The sequence below is a fragment of the Ochotona curzoniae genome, unplaced genomic scaffold, assembly GCF_017591425.1.
Source record: "Ochotona curzoniae isolate NIBS_2020 unplaced genomic scaffold, NIBS_Ocur_1.0 scaffold_2587, whole genome shotgun sequence".
Classification (NCBI taxonomy): domain Eukaryota; kingdom Metazoa; phylum Chordata; class Mammalia; order Lagomorpha; family Ochotonidae; genus Ochotona; species Ochotona curzoniae.
Genome location: NW_024467096.1, coordinates 29,551,090 through 29,557,936, shown reverse-complemented (window position 1 = coordinate 29,557,936; position 6,847 = coordinate 29,551,090). Strand labels below are relative to the sequence as shown.

The 6,847-nt window shown below is 52.8% G+C and overlaps 1 protein-coding gene across 3 annotated transcripts in view; it reads left to right on the top strand.

Moving 5' to 3' along the window:
• Positions 1-1,454: 1,454 nt before the first annotated feature.
• Positions 1,455-6,847, top strand: part of GPR160 (G protein-coupled receptor 160) — a 42,234-nt gene continuing 36,841 nt past the window's right edge. For 2 of the 3 annotated variants that reach the window (XM_041002773.1, XM_041002770.1), the window contains exon 1: positions 1,464-1,548. The gene's annotated coding sequence lies outside the window, so the exon portion shown is untranslated. Of the gene's footprint in view, positions 1,549-6,847 lie in introns of all 3 variants that reach the window. The other variant, XM_041002771.1, reaches the window with a different exon arrangement.

The window sequence follows — 6,847 nt, the reverse complement described above, 5'->3', positions numbered from 1 at the left end:
TAGCAGAGCAAAGTAATCCACAAAAAACAAACACAAACCAAGGTGCTAGACAAATAATCTTAGCATTTCTTTCCTTTTGATTTATCTATTTTTATTGGAATGTCAGCTATACAGAGAGGAGGGGACAGAGAGGAAGATCTTCTGTCCACTGATTCATTCCCTAAGTAGCCAAAACAGCTGCAGTTGAGCCTATCTGAAGGAAGGAGCCAGGAGCTTCTTCCAGGTCTCCCATGTGGGTCTAGAGTCCCAAGACTTTGGGCCAGCCTCGGCTGCCTTCCTAGGCCACAAGCAGGGAGTTGGATGGAAGTGGGGCTGTCTAGACATACACCAGCGTCCCTGTGGGATTCTGGGCATGTAAGGTGAGGACTTTTGCCACTAGGCTATCGAGCCAGGCCCTAGACAATTAACTTTTAATGAAATACTGAGTTAGTGTTAAAGATTTGTATAAAGGATGAAAGCTGGAAAGGAGTGTGTGCCACAGGCCCTGCTGGTTGGCTATGGAATCCCCTGGAGCCTGCCAGCAGGTAGATAAGAAATTATCTCTATGATGATTTGTTAATCAGTCACAATATGCCAAGCGCTGTGTCTCAGGTCTTTGTGATAACAGTTTTACAACACAGACTCTACTTTGCCAACTTCCTGGAAGTCAGATGTGGAGGTTGTTATATACATGCAAATGCACCCTCTGTGCACTCAAACACCCTGTATTACGGGGGCGTGGTTAGGCTGTGTTCTGGAGGGTTTTCTTTTTTGGAGTTAAATGCAAAAGACCCATAGGAGTTAGCAGCCTCCCAGGGGAGAGGAAATAGTGGAAGACAGAAAGCAGTGGTGAGCATCAAAATCAAAAACCACCCCACAGCTCTGGGCCACTTCATGCTACAGTAGCTCATGGGTCACAATCACGCCATGTGGCAGCTCTCACTTCCGCATCGCTGGCCAGGCGCGTCTCACCTGACTGCCCCTGCAAGGTCTTGTACAGCACAACCTTTGCTTTGAGATGCTTCTCTGCGAGGCACCTCAGGACCCTGCAGTCCTCCAGGAAGTCCAGTCTGACCTCCCGGGCTTAGGGAAGCTGCCCTTCTCAAGGCCACCCCCAGCAGCTCCACACTTAGATCTCTTGAGGTTCTCAATTAATTACTACAACCAATTAACACCGTTGCAACGCGAGCGTGCGGTTCGACAGGGAACAGGCACTGCAGGCCGTTGCATTCACCCTGAAGACAAGTTGTGCCCGCAAGGCTCCCTGCCCGTCCTTCCTGCCCGAAGACGTCCAGGCCCAAGGAGCCTCGGGAAGCCCCCCTGCGTGGGGAGACCCCCTGGTCCACCTAATTCTTAGTGTTTCTGCGGAGCGCGACGGGGCGTGCGCCGAGGCGGCTGCGGGGCGGAGACGCCCGCATTTCCTGCTCGCCGCCGGCGGGGCGGAGGCGGGCTGCGCGCGGGATCCCGCCCCGCCTGGGCTCGGCACCTGGGGCCGGACGCGGCAGGTGCCCGGGCGGCGACAGCATCGCGGGTGTGCAGGGTCGCCCTCGACCCGGACGCTGACCTCGGGTAAGAGCGCGGCCGCGGCTGCTCGGGTCCCCCGCGGGGCGCTGCGGGCTGTCGGCAGGAGAGCAGTTTCCTTACAGGAACTGAAGGGCCGGGCTTTCTCCGCTCCTTAAAGGAGCTTCCTGGGAATTACCGCACAGTCCCAGGAGCGGGATCTGTGGCGGGCTCGGGGGCAGGGATCCGGGGGTGGGCCTGTACCCCCATCAGGATGCGCGCATCGGCGGCTCCCGGGGTGATGGTTTGGAACCTCCGCTGTCGTGCGTGCGCGCGGTCAACGTACACACACTCACGTGGGTTGCCGGGATGTCGTGTCCCCTCTTACGGCCTGGGCGTTGGGGGACAGCGTCTCCGCGCGCGTCCACTCGCCCGCCGGCGCGGGGATTAAGCTGCTGGGTTTTTCAGGGCTGCTTGTTCTCAGCGGCCGTGACGACCTGGCTGAGTTCTCGCTGACCAGAACGGCTGGCTCAAAATTCCCTCCAGAGCCAGCTGGGCCCGCCCTCGGGAGCCCACCAGCTGAAATTCCTTTTCCCATCCCTCCCGGTGGCCTCGGACGGTAGTGGCTGGACCGGCCCCCCGCACGCCACCGCGGCGACCCTCGCCCCGGAGGGAAGGGCCAGCCGCGGGGGAACGCGCCCACTCGGCCCCACGTTGGGTGCTGTTGAATCTAGTGCAGGGTGAGTTGAGATCCCGTCGCGGGCAATACGAGAATGCTGGTTTGGCTAGCAGGATTCCTTGCTGCAGTGGAAATGGCTCCGCGTGTGCTCCGTGTTTACAAATTTACGTACAAACGCTCACTCATATTTGGCAAGACCGGAAGCCAGACGTTTGTTGGTGGTCGCTACTCCCCACATTGGCATTTATTAGAGTTACTCCCAGTTGCCGGTAAGATGGAGGGCTGTATGATCACAGGAATTTACAGTAGGAGGGGCAATTAATAATATGCAGGCCTTGGTTACATCATCATTTGATGAAAGGACTTAAAAAAAAAGATTTAGATGATACTGGGAATGCATACTTGTTATCTGAGGATATTCAGGTTTTGTTTATCTCCTGTTGGTAAATGTATCGTTACCAGAGTTTCCAAAAACTTACACATACTAACGTAGCTAAAGTACAGATTGGCTTTACAGCGGTCCCCTTTGGGGGAGGGAGGTGGCACTTGCAGCAGGAGTGTGTGTGTGTGTGTGTGTGTGTGTGTGTGTGTGTGTAGGGGGAACAAAATGGGAGGTGATGGGCAGGAATTGGTGGCAGAAGCTCGTGACCTGCGTGGAAGTTCCAGTGGCAAGCTGCAAAGTCTTCCCCCTTTCGGCAGTTTACCCCACAAGCACCACCATCCCCGTCCGTGGGCTGTTGGGCAAAAGGCAATGTTTGCTGGTGAATTTTGATTCCACAGAAGTTTCTTTACTTTTTGAAAATGGGGCATCAAGTTCAGTTAAATCATGCTTCAATACTATAAGCTGCTAAATATAAAAATAAAAATGGACTTGAGACAGCTGAATAGTACCCTATAGCCATTTTAAGGTGTATAGCAGCCGGTTGTGTATAAACTAAAATTGAAATGTCAATGAAGTAGTCACAGGATGTGGTTAAGAACTTGCACTTTCTAACATATTGGTCACTCAAAACCGTGTCAATTAACTCCATAATGTTGTAAATTGTTGTTGAGGTTATCTTGTGGCTTTTCATTGGAGGGGATGATATTCTGCCAGCTCTGCTTTCAGACCAGGGATGGTCCTTCAAGGAAACTGTTGAAACTGTCTGGATAATAAGAGGCTGGAGTCTGTGCTTGGTACATGCTTGCAATGAAGGAATCATGACGGGATATGAACTGTACTACTGCAACAGTGTGGTCCTCCAACATGGGGGGAGGGCACGGAGAGGGGTTGGGGGAATTCCAGAGCCTATGAAACCATGTCATGAAACGAAATTTAAATAAAGAAAGAAAGAAAGAAGGAAAATGGGACATCAAGGCAATCCGCTTTTCTCTCCCTCCCAGTGATGCCGGTCAGTCCTGTTTGCTGAGCCAGTCAAAGCTGAGCCAATCCAGCTGATGCGGGTGGATGCTGGGTCAGCTTTTTGTAATACAAAGAGCACCAGGCAGCCTGAGTCGCTGCCTGTAGGGTCAGGCTGTATCAAATACGTTAGCAGTTTTTCCCCAGCGGTCCACAGTCCTAAATATGCCCGGGCCGGATTCCTGGAAGCCGGCACAGGTAGGAGAGGGTCCAGGAGGAGGAAAGCAAAGTAGCAGCTGAGTGGAACCCTGGTGATTGCTTGTGCTCGGTTGCCTTCATACTTCCGCATCAATGAGCAGGTAGTAAATACTCAGCCAACAACCACCTTGCCGCACTCTGCCACCGTTCTAGTCTTCAGCCCTGGTGGGGATGGGAGCAGCAGCTCTGTACTCAGCTGGGCTCTTGGGAATTTGGTCCTGTCACTCCTCATTCTGACCTGTGTGACAGTGAGTTGGAAAAGCAGCACTCAGAGGGAACCACCCCCAGGGGCATCGTCTCAGCCCAGACCCTCCCCCTGCAGTGGGGACATGCAGGGTTCAGCAGTGCCCCAGAGCACATCCTATTTGTTCTGCAGTATGTAGGAGGGAAAATGAGAGAACTGAGAACTCCCCCTTAACCCCACCAACAACCACTGATGAAAAATACCATGGTCAGGTCTTGATTTCAGTGAAATGATTTGGTTTGTGGTTCAGTTTTCTCTTTATGAATCAAAGGTGCGATACGGTTAGGTGACTTGGCCATTTCCTCTTTAGCTCCCTAAAGTCAGAGCCTGGAGAGAGGAAGGCAGCTGGGGGGACCCCTAAGTGACGAGGAGGGGACCTAATGGTGGTTGTGGCAGTGGATGTGGATTTGGAGTGCGGGTCGTTGGGCGCTAACAGCCGTCTTAAGGGATTGCCACAATTGCCGATCATGTAGTTGGAGGCTGGCAGTACACCCCGGTGTGGGCCAGCTGCCTGGCTTTCCTCCGTAGTTCCTCAACACCTAGGGCAAAGTGGTGAGGTTTGTTACTTCTGTAGGTGAGAACTCTCCAAGCCAATAAAACTGAAACTTTAACTTTTTCTGGTCTGGTGGAAAGAAATGTAATTATTTCAAAAAAAATAATAATTTTCATTTTACTTGAAAGGTGGAGCTGATTTTCCATTTGGTGGCCTACTCCCCAGATTCTTGAACTAGCCAGGACTGGGCCAGACACCAGCCCAGAGCTGGGAAGGCCACCTGTATTACAGATCCCCCGTGGAAGTGACAAGGATCCCACTTTTTGAGTCATCTCTTATTGCCTCCCACAGCACACTTTAGCAGAAAGCTGAAAGTGGACATGCAGCTAAGGTGGAAACCCAGGCCCTGCAATTTGGGGTTAAGGGACCCTAAGGGTCATTTAATTGCTCAACTGGACACCCACTGAAATACAGCAGCGTTTACAGTGGTCTTCAAGACTTGTTGTTCATCCTGACAGGCAGTTCGAGCTTGGGTGTTACTGGCCCTCTGTGCAGATGGGATTTGTGTTTGAGTGAGGCCAAGATTGTGCTTAAGGTTTGTAGCTAGCAAGCTGGATCTACCCAGGCCCACGCCTTGCTGTCTTAGGAACACCCTGGAGGCATGACCAGTGGGCAGCCAAGTGTTATGGAGGAAGCAGAGCCCTATGGGAAATCTGGAGATTTCAGATGTTCTGGCCCTTGAATTCCAGTTCGCTGGTCTCCCTGCTCCTGGAGTAGGGGGCAGTGCATTTGCGTTGCCCACTGTTTTAGAGACAGATCTTTCCTTGTGTCTCCATCCAATGGGGAATCACAGGAGAAAGGCTGGGAGGCTGGTGCGTGTGCTCTGCAGTGCTTCTGTCCAAAATACTGACGCAGTGGCACGGTGTGGGTAAGCCACCGCATGTCAGAGTGCTAGCATCTCAGCTGCTCTGCTTCCCTTCCAGCTCCCTGCTGATGTGCCTGGGGGAGCCGCAGAAACAAGGGGCCCCTCCCATCACATGGGAGACCTGGGTGGCATCCCCGGCTTTTGGCTGTTGTGGTCATTTAGGGAGGGAATCAGCGGATGGAAGGGATCTCTCGTTCTCTCCTTCTGTGTCACTCTGCTTTTCAAATAACTTATGAATTAAAAACTTTTAAGAAGAGAAACACAAATTATAGCATTGTTTTATTGTTTTGCCCACATACTACTCACTAATCTGAATGTGTGAGCTTGCTCCCCCCTCAGTGCAACGAAAATGGAGTATGTACAAGTGCAGGCAGGCCTCTGAAGGAAAAAGAGAGACCTCCAAAAGTCCCACTGGATGGACTCTGGAAGAGTTGGAAGATTGCATACTTGGGGGCTTCCCAGGGTGTTCATGAAGCACAGGAGGGTCACCCCATCTGAGCAGCCCAACTCTGGGCACGCCCCCCCACCGGAATCCCGAGCTTGGGGCTGGTGTGTCCACCCTGCTTGGAGTTGGATCCCAGTCCACTGCTTGTAAAGGTCTCCTCCTACCCTTCTTCCTCCCACGCCCCCATTTTCTTGCTGACAACACAAATCCCTCTCCACAGTGCCCTCAGAGGAGGAACTGGGGCACCCATGGGAGCGGTGGGGGGGTTCTGCAAGTCCACCCCCCGCCTCAGGCAGCTGCCTTTGCTCCTGATCTTTTCATGGAAGATAGCCTTTTCCTTTCTGCCTGTAGCTGGTGTTTTCGATACAATCCAGGTTTCTGCACCGTTGTTCGTTTGCGTGCCTTTACTGTTGGTGTTCACTGCCTCCAGGGTAACTGTGGTGAGGAGGGGAAGGAGCTGGCATGAGCCAGAAGAGGAAGTAACGTCAAAGGGCCTGGGGAGAGGGAGGGGTGGTTTGAGGTCTTTGTCCCGAGTGATCGGCTAAGAGTGTGAGATGTCCAAAGTGCAATAAGAGAAGTAGGATGAGTGGGGACTGTGAGGGGAACCCCTGGATTGGGCCGAGAAAAGTGAGTTGGGAGGCCGAAGTGCTGTCTAACAGGTGCATTGGATTCTGGGAGGAGAGCCCTGGGATTCAGGCTTGTGGGTTTGAGCTCTCTCAGGAGATGATTAACTGCCTTGTCAAGGAAAAGTGGGTCGATTGATTATTAGCCAGAGCAAACAGTGGTGAAGGCAAGCAGTCATCCTCTGTGTACACTCAGCTAGCAGGCTGGGTTTGGTTTCTGCCTCTCGCTCTGCCTACCTCTGTGACCTTGACTTCCCTCCCCCCCTCAGCTTCTGCATGGCACTCCAGTACAGTCCTGCACAAAGTAGGAAGGATACTAGCTACCTCCTAGGACTCCAGGCCTGAGCTGGCCAGTGAAAGCC